The sequence below is a fragment of the Vombatus ursinus genome, unplaced genomic scaffold (assembly GCF_900497805.2).
Source record: "Vombatus ursinus unplaced genomic scaffold, bare-nosed wombat genome assembly UNPS02014825.1, whole genome shotgun sequence".
NCBI lineage: Eukaryota > Metazoa > Chordata > Mammalia > Diprotodontia > Vombatidae > Vombatus > Vombatus ursinus.
The window spans coordinates 4,822,478-4,831,826 of record NW_020954603.1 but is presented as its reverse complement, the minus strand read 5'-3'; the positions used below and the strand labels follow the sequence as shown (position 1 = coordinate 4,831,826).

Here is a 9,349-nt window from a genome sequence, read left to right as displayed (position 1 = left end):
CTATTCCCTATTGATATCAGACTTTTGGTGACTACTGAATAGAAATCATAAAGAGTATATACATTTATCAGCTTTGTATGGCACCTTTACAAAAACCAACTGCAAACTAGGGCATTAAACTATCAGAAACAAATGTTGCCCTTATTATTGTGGAACCAAACTGCATGGAAGCTTTATCTTTCCTTGCAGAAGCAGGAGACAGACAAGTAATTTGTTATTGCTCAGCTCCCAGATGGAAATAAGCAAGAACTGAAAAATCTGTGGGTTAGCTCTCATCCCCTGCGTGGGAGATGAGAAAAAGCCTGGGTAGGATGTGGGGAATGCATGGAATGGATAGTCTATGATTGTTACTAATGCTTCTACTTTCATTACCTATTTTTGAATCTGATTAAATGCTCTTATGCCATATGTGATTATAAATGACCTTAAAATAAAGTAGGTAAGAAATGCATGGAGGGAATCACTGGGATGAGAACAAAATAAGCTATAATATTTAATTGGATGATTCAGACACAGTCCCAAAACTAATATAAGAAAACAACACTATCCACACAAGGAGTTAGTGACAGAAAGTTGCTCTGAGAACTTGAAAGGGACCCAGGAAGCTTAGCAGATACCCCAGAGTGCCCACATAATTACTGATGAACTTTTGGATTTTTATTTTGTTTTATTGCCAGATTCTTTATACTTTGTTGTTGATGTTACATGCCCTTTGTTCCACTCTTCAATCCAAAGGGTTTCAGGGGCAGAGAGTGTTGATGAGGTGTGAATACCAGGACTGGTGTGATCTTGCAGGATGGTGAGATGCCTGGGATCCTAAAGAAGTCCAAAGGAGGGCAGCCAGCTGGAAAATGGATGACTAAATGTTCTTTTTTGAAAATTATTTTTTATTTATTTCATTAAATATTTCCCAATCATGTGCAAAAGAACTTTTAAAAATCATTTTTAAAAATTTTAAGTTCTAAATTCTCTCTTTCCCTCCTTGAGAAAACAAGCCCTTTGATTTCAGTTATACATGCGATGACATGCCAAACATTTCCATATTAGCCATGTTGCAAAAGAAAACACAAACAAAAATAAAACAGTAAAAATAAAGGAAGCTTTAAAAAGCATGCCTAAATCTGCTCTCAGAGCTCATCAATTTTCTCTCTGGAGGTGGATAACATTTTAAATCATGGGCTCTTTGGAATTGTCTTAGATCATTATCTTGATCAAAGTAGCTAAGTCTTTCACAGTTGATCACCCTTACAATATTACTATTAGGGTAAAATGTTCTCCTGGTTCTGCTCATTTTACTTTGCATGAATTCATATAAGTCTTCCCAGATTTTTCTTTTTGTGCTTCTCTTGAGTCTTGTATTTTGAAAGTCAAATTTTCCATTCAGTTCTGGTCTTATCATCAGGAATACTTGAAAGTCTTCTATTTTATTAAGTATCTGTTTAATCCCTTGAAGGATTAAACTCAGTTTTGCTGGGTAGGTTATTCTTGGTTGTGATCCCTTGTGCTCCCCTATGATTGTCTACCTTCTGGGATATCATATCTCAAGCCCTCTGCTCCTATAACATGAAAGCAGCTAAATCTTGTGTGATCCTGACTATGGCTCCATAATATTTGAAATGTTTCCTTCTTGCTGTTTGAAATATTTCTCTTTGTTCTGGGAACTCTAGAATTTGGCTATAATATTCCTGGGAATTTTCATTTTGGGTTCTCTTTCAATTTCTATTTTACCCTCTGGTTCTAGAATATTGGGGCAGTTTTTCTTGTTAATTTTTTGAAGTATGATGTCTAGGCTCTTACTTTGATCATGACTTTCAGATAATCCAATAATTCTTAAATTATCTCTCTTCAATATACTTTCCAAGTCAGTTGTTTTGCTTTTTTCCAAAGAGATATTTCACATTTTCTTCTATTTTTTTCATTCTTTTGACTTTATTATTTCTTGATGTTTCATGAAGTCATTGTCTTCTACTTGTCCAATTCTAATTTTTAAGAAATTATTTTCTTCAGTGAGCTTTTGTACCTCCTTTTCCATTTGGCCTATTCTGCTTTTTAAGGAGTTGTGTTTTTTTAGTAGTTATTTTCATCAGCAAATTTTTGTATCTCTTTTTCCATTTGGTCAATTCTATTTTTAAGGTGTTATTTTCTTCAGTATTTTTGGTGCCTTTTTTACCAAGAGATTTTTTTTATGGTTTTCTTCCTTTATTTTCATTTATTTACCTATTTTTGACTCTAACACTCTTATTTGAGTTTGAAAATCAGTTTTAGCTCTTCCAGAAATGCTTGGTGGGCTTGTGTCCAATTCACATTTTTCTTTGAGACTTTGCTTGTAGCTCTTTTGACTTTATTGTCTTCTTTTGCATTTGTGTCTTGATCTTCCCCATCACTATAGTAGTTTTTTATGGTCAGGTTCTTTCCTGTTGTTTGCTAATATCCATACTCTATTTCTTGATTTGGAACTTTATGTCAATGTTGAGCTCTGTTCCAAGTGGGTGGGGGGCACACTCCATCTTAAGCTTTAGGCTTTTTTGCACTGCTGTTTTCAGAGCTAGTTCTAGGAGTTTGGAAGTTTTTGATGCCTCTAAGGTGGAATGATCTGGTGTGGTCACTGTTGTTTTTGCCTGCACTGTGATCCTTACCAAGGAAGAGCCTCTGATCCCTTGGGATTGCAATCGATACTCAATCATGGTATTCTTGATAGAAATAGGGAAATTAGGAGGAATGGGTTTAGGAGGGAAGATAATGAGGGCCACTTTTGATGTTTTGAGTTTGAGACAGCAATGGAGACATCCAGGTGGAGGTATCCAACAGGTAGCTGGTGATGTAGAACTAGATCTAAGGAAAGAGATGAGGGGTGGATATATAGACTTGTGAGTCATCTGCATAAAGGTGATAATTGAACTCATGGAAAATGATGAGGTCACAAGAAAGCCTGGAGTGAGAAGATATGAAGACTTGGGACAGAGCCCTGGAAGACGCCTATATACAGTGAGTGAGATATAGATGATAATGAGTTAGACTAGACCTTCATGGCCATTTCTAGTTCAGCTCCTGTCTGAAAGAGAATCTTCATTACAATTTACCCCGCAAGTGATCATTCAGATTCTGCTTGAAGACTTCCAGTGAGGGAGAAGTCATTACTTCCAAGGCAGTTCGTCACACCTTTAGTTGGTTCTAATTTACTGGAAAGTTTCCTCCTTTAAGTAGTCTAAATGAGCTTTTTTGCAACTTCCATGCATTCTAGTTCTGCCCACTGGGGCTGAGCTGAATTGGATGGGTAAGGTGGGGAAGGGAGGCAATCAGGGTTAAGCAACTTGCCCAGAGCCACACAGCTAGTGAATGTCTGAGGTTGGATTTGAACTCAGGTCATCCTGACTCCAGGGCTGGTGCTCTATCCATTGCACCAACCTAGCTGCCCCCACGTGATAGCCTTTTAAAAAAATTAAATTTTATTTTATTTTCAAATATTAGCCTTTTTACTGTGCCTCCCCATATTGAGAACACATGAAAAACAAAATCTGCTACACCCATGTATAGTCAATCAAAATAAATGTCTACACTGGCCATATTTTTTTAAAAAATTTATCTCTTTCTGCATTCTGAGTCTTTCACCTCTCTATCAGGAGGTATGTAGCATTTTTCATCATTAGACCTCTGGAATTCCAGTTAATCATTACTCTGATTAGAATTCAGCATAATAGCTTTCCATCACATTTATATGTCATAACTTGTTCATCCATTCCCCAGTTGATGGGCACCCCCTCTAATTCCTATTCTTTGCCATCTCAAAAGGAACTATAAATATTTTTATATATCCTTAGTGTTTGTTTTGCTCAGGATTAATCTCTCCCTTAATCTACTTTAGTTCTCCCTACCCCCTTCTCCCCTTTTTCACTTATTTCATTGCTGAGTTAAATATATTTCTGTACACACACAGTTGTATATAATATTCTTCCTTCTTTTGACCAGTTCAGATAAGGGCGAGGTTCAAGTGTCAGCTGCTCCCCCCACCTCACCTCCTTGTTTTATAGATGTCTACTTGTGTACCCCGATTATGCAAAATTATTTCACCTGCCCTTCCTTTCCCTCCTTCCCCATGCCATGTGTATTCTTCTTCTTCTCTTTCCATTCTTTTCTTAAGATCATCAAGACACAACAGAACCACTCTCAGGCCTTGTCTAGTTGGACTCCCTCCATGAAGCCTTATGATGATAAGGTTCAGAGGGCACACGTGTATCATCTCACCTATTTGAATGTAAGCCGTTTATTCTTGTTTAGCTCTTTATCTTTGCTCACTCGTGTCCACCTTTTTATGTCTCTCTTCACTTCTATGTTTGTATTTTCAAGTTTCTCTGCAGCTCTGGTCTTTTCATCAGCAATGCTTGGGATTCCTCTATTTCATTAAAGGTCCATTTTCCCCTCTGACGCATTATACTCAGTTTTGCTGGGTAAGTTATTCTTGGCTGTAAGCCCATATCCTTTGCCTTCTGGAATATCATAGTTCGAGTTGTCCGCTTCTTTATAGTGGTGGCTGCTAAATTATGTGTGATCCTTACTCTGGCTTCTTGGTACTTGAATTCTTTCTTTCTGGCTGTTTTGCAGTATCTTTTCTTTGACCTGGACACTGTGTATTTTGGCTATGGAACTTCCTGAGAGTTTTTATTTGGGGCTGTCTTTCAGGAATTTACTGGTGAATTCTTTGTATTTCCACTTTGCCCTCTTGTTCTGAAAGATCTAGACAGTTTTCTCTTAGCATTTCTTGAAATAGGATATCTATAACTCTGGTTATAGTGTTCAGCTAGTCTAATGATTCTTAAATTTCCCCTCATGATTTGTTTTCCTCCTTGATTTTGCTGAGATACTTTCTTTTCTTTTTGTTTTTCAACTTTTGAACCTTGTTTTGGTATTTCCTGTTGCCTCCTGGAGTCATTGATTTCTGTTTGGTCCATCTGAATTTTTAGGGCATTTTTTGCTTAAGCAAGGTTTTATTCCTCCTGTGCCAAGCAAATAATCCTCTTTCCAATTCTTTCTTTCATAGCTCTCATTTCTTTTCCAATTTTTCCTTGAACATTTTCATTTCTTTTATAAAAAATGTTTTTAAACCCTTTTAAAAAACTTTTGCTTAATTTTTTCCAGGAATTCTAACTGAGTTTGTGTCCAAGCTATGTTTTTCTCTGTGGCAATGCCTGTAGGTGTTTTGGAGTTACTGTCTTCTGCATTTGTGTCTTGAGGATCCCTGCCACCATAATAGCTCATTGTGGTGCTTTTTCCCATTCTTCCAGTCTACTTCCTGATTTTGGACTTGATGTTGAGCTCCTGTAGAACTTCTAGAGGGAAAGTCTGGGTTGGTACTGTTGCTGTTTCCTTGGGAGAATTGAATGTTGTGTTACTCCAGGATATCGGGGACAGTCTGGGGACCTGCAAGCTTTCAGTGCTCCCAAAATGATCTACAGTTACATCTACTTATTGCTTTTTCTAATGTCTCACCTCCACCCCAGTCTGAGCTCTACAAGTTTCTAACCTGAGTTTGGGTCTGAGCAAGAGTAGACTGCTGCTGGCTTCTGCCCATCAGCCAGCTGGAAAGCTCTGTTGGCTCAGAGCAGCAGAATTGTAGGCTCCCCTTTGGTCTGGGATTCCCACCCTGATTATTCCTCTGCAGGCTAAGCTACACATTGGAAAAGAGACCCTGCTTTCTGCCTGAGGTCTGAGCCACATCACTACTGTTGATGCTGCTTTCTGAACTTCCTTCTAGAATCTCCACCTAGAACCACCTAGAACTTCCCTACTTGAGAAGTAGGTCCCCTTGTACGGGTCTCCTTTTCACTCTACCCTGGATCTGGGACCTGGGACTGGGTAGCAAGTGACAAAGTTGCCATTTGGCACCCATTTTTGTTTCAGTGTCCCAGTATGGATCTGGGTGTGCCCTTTGTATGAGTCTGAGACCTACTCTTCCCCTGGTGCACATTCTCTCCCTGGGCTCTTCTCCAGACTAAACATTCCCAGTTCCTTCAACCTCATAATGGCATAGACTCAAAACCCTACACCATTCTAGTTGGCCTCCTTTGGATCTCTAGCTGATCAATGTCAAATGGCAGTGCCCAGAACTGAACAATATACTCCAGACACAGTTAGACAGAGGCAGGGTCCATTGAGACTATCATTAAAGTCTTAAAAAGCAGTCATTTGGGAAGAGGGATTAATAATAACTGACTTTTTTTATCACTTTGACATCTTCAAACACATAATACGCATTACTTTGATACAAGGGCTCTTTGTAGTATCATAAGATTTTAGGTATCTAAATTGGCTCATTGTTCATCTATCCCATGCTATACCTGAAAAGAATTCCCTCTATAACATACCTAACAAGTAGTCTTTTAACTTTACTTGATATTCAATTCAAAGAAACCAGCTTCCTCCCAAACTAGCTATTCTACTGATAGATAACTTTCTTTTTTAGCACATGTTTCTTCATAGCACCTTGACCTACCTGTGACTCTCATCTTCTTACTCAATTTTAACAATCTGTGAGCAAGATCCTGAAGCTCCACCTAGAAAATGAAAACGTTGATGAAGCCAGGCCACTGGACAGCATTTGATGAGAGGTAAGGGGAAGCTATTCTGTGTGGTGGAGTGCTAGAAACTGGCCAGCCATGACTATTATCTTTCACGATGATGCCAAAAGTCAGGAGCCAAGCTTGGCATTGTTTTGGAGCTATTCTCCCTACTTGCACTAAAACTGGCAGGTTGGGTTCCCAGAGAAAGGCTGGGAAAGCTCTGAAGGATTAGGGGGTTGTCTTTTCCTATGCTATAGTTCATAAGCCCCAGCAAAGTGCTTTCCCTCATGTTTTTTTTTTTTTTTTTTGGTCTATCAATTAGTCAGTCAGACTTAATCTTTCAGAAATAAGTATTATTGTATTTACTACTGTGGTATAGTTGATACGAAGCTTTCTCCTCCAGAAGTCTCTAATACATTTACTTACCAGCATATACAGAATCTAGCATTGTTAGTACAATGGTATAATCCAGAGTACAGGGTATTTACTTCAATGGTGGTAATGAACCAAAATACTAGGCAGTACTGAGGCAGTGCTATGGATAGAATGTTGGACTTGCAATCAGAAAGAATGAATTCAAAATCGACCTCAGACATTTTCCAGCTTTGTGACCCTAGACAATGTGCCTGTTTTTCTTAAAGCCTCTAGAATCTGTCATTTTCCTTTTTTTTAAGTCAACTTTGCTAATTTGCCTTTTTTTGCTTCAGCTAAAATGTAATTGATTTTACTCCCACCTTTTGTTTTACTATGTGTGCAGCTTTCTGTTTCATTCTTGTGTAGAATATATTGTTGTATTCTGTGTTCTAATACATATTTCTGTGCTCTTCCATTTTATGAGTGAGTTCATGATACTCCCAGTCATAGTTATCATTGTTAATTGTGTATATCTCTCCATCTTATTTTCTTATACTTTTCCTTCTCTTTGTTTCATACCCATTCTTCATAAAGAAAAAGAGGGCGATGAAAGATAAGGAGTAAGCTTAGCACTAATGCTGTAGATTTGGTGTAATGTGCTTCTCTTCCCCTGCCCCTCTTCTATTTCCCTTACTCAGAGCCCAATAACAGATTCTTATAATTTCAATTGCACTCTCCTTACTTAGTTTTGCTTGTCTAATCACTCTCTTAATCTACTTTCTCTCTAATTCGTCTTTTTTCCTCCTCCCCTTACCTGCTGTTTCCCTACATGAAAAGTATTTCTATACTCCACTCTGTATGTATATTCTTCCCTCTTTTGACTAGTTTAGATAAAAGTGAGGCTCAAATGTTGCTCATTCTACAACCCCTTCCTTCTTATACAGACTTTTATTTGTGTATCCCAATTATGTGAGATAATTTCCATCATCCTTCCTATCCTTTTAGCCTTTACCGTCAGTGTATTCCTCTTTCCCTTCCTTTCCATCCTTCTTTTAAGCATAACAGAACCACTCCCAGGCCCTCTGTCTAATTAGACACTCCCTCTGACCCCTAATGATGATAGACATCTTAAGGGATACATGTATCATCTTCTTATATTAGAATGTAAACAGTTTATCCTTATCCAGTCCCTCATGATTGTTTGCTCATGTCTACCTTTATGTTTCTCTTAACTCCTATGTTTATATTTCAAAGTTTCTGCTCAGCTTTGATCTTTTCATTAGAAAAACTTGAAAGTCCTCTATTTCACTAAAAGTTAATTTTCCCTCCTATGTGAGGGGTAATGGAGTTTTTGCTGGGTAAGTTATTATTGATCGTAAACCTGACTAGGAATATCATATTCCCAGCTCTCTGCTCCTTTATAGTGGTGGCTGCTAAATTGAGTATGATACCAACATGTAACTCCTTTGTACTTAAATTCTCTCTTTCTGGGTCCTTGTGGTATTTTTTTCTTTGACCTTGAGGCTCTGGATTTTGGTTATTATATTCCTGGAAGTTTTCATTTTGGGTTTTTCTTCAGGAGATGGCTAGTAGATTCTTTCTATTTCTACTTTGCCATCTGGTTCTAAGAGATCTGGGTAGTTTTATGATTTCTTGAAATATGATATCTAGGGAGTAGCTAGGTAATGCAGTGGATACAGCACTGGCCCTGAAGTCAGGAGGACCTGAGTTCAAATCCGACCTCAGACCAAACACTTGACACTTACTAGTTGTGTGACCCTGGGCAAGTCACTTAACCCTGATTGCCTTAAAAAAAAAAAAGAAATATGATGTCTAGGCTCTTTTTTGGTCATTTCTTTCAGGTTGTCTAATATTTCTTAAATGATCTTTCTTCAGTCTGTTTTCTAGGACAGTTGTTTTTGCTCTGAGACACCTTGCATTTTTTTCCTATTTTTTCAGCCTTTTGGCTTTGTTTTAATATTTCTTCTTGTCTCATGTAATTAGTTTCTATTTGGTCTATTCTAATTTTCAGGGAGTTATTTTTTAAATAAGGTTTTATACCTGTTGTTCTAAACTGTTCATTCTCTTCCTGAATCTTTCTTCCATAACATTCTTGTTTGGTTTTCAAAATAATTTTTAATTCTTAAAAAAAAGAAACAAACAAACAAAAACCTTTTGCTTCATTTCTTCTAGAAATTCTAGTTGAGCTTGTGTATAAGCTGTTTTTTTCTTTGAGGTTTTACTTATGGATGTTTTGGAGTCATTGTCTTCTTCTGGGATTATGTCTTCAGTGTTACTGTCACCTCTTTCTTTCCTTCTTTTCTTTCTTTCTTTCTTTCTCTCTTCCTTCCTTTTTTCTTCCTTCCTTCCTTCCTTCCTTCCTTCCTTCCTTCCTTCTTTCTTTCTTTCTTTCTTTCTTTCTTTCTTTCTTTCTTTCTTTC

The 9,349-nt window shown here is 37.6% G+C and overlaps 1 long non-coding RNA gene across 2 annotated transcripts in view; it reads right to left on the bottom strand.

Annotated features, from left to right (window-relative positions):
- Positions 1–647: 647 nt before the first annotated feature.
- Positions 648–9,349, bottom strand: part of LOC114024924 — a 34,950-nt gene continuing 26,248 nt past the window's right edge. For both annotated transcript variants that reach the window (XR_003566968.1, XR_003566969.1), the window contains exons 3-4: positions 6,488–6,548; positions 648–844 (exon numbers count right to left, since the gene is read on the bottom strand). This is a non-coding gene — a long non-coding RNA (uncharacterized LOC114024924). The remainder of the gene's footprint in view (positions 845–6,487; positions 6,549–9,349) is intronic.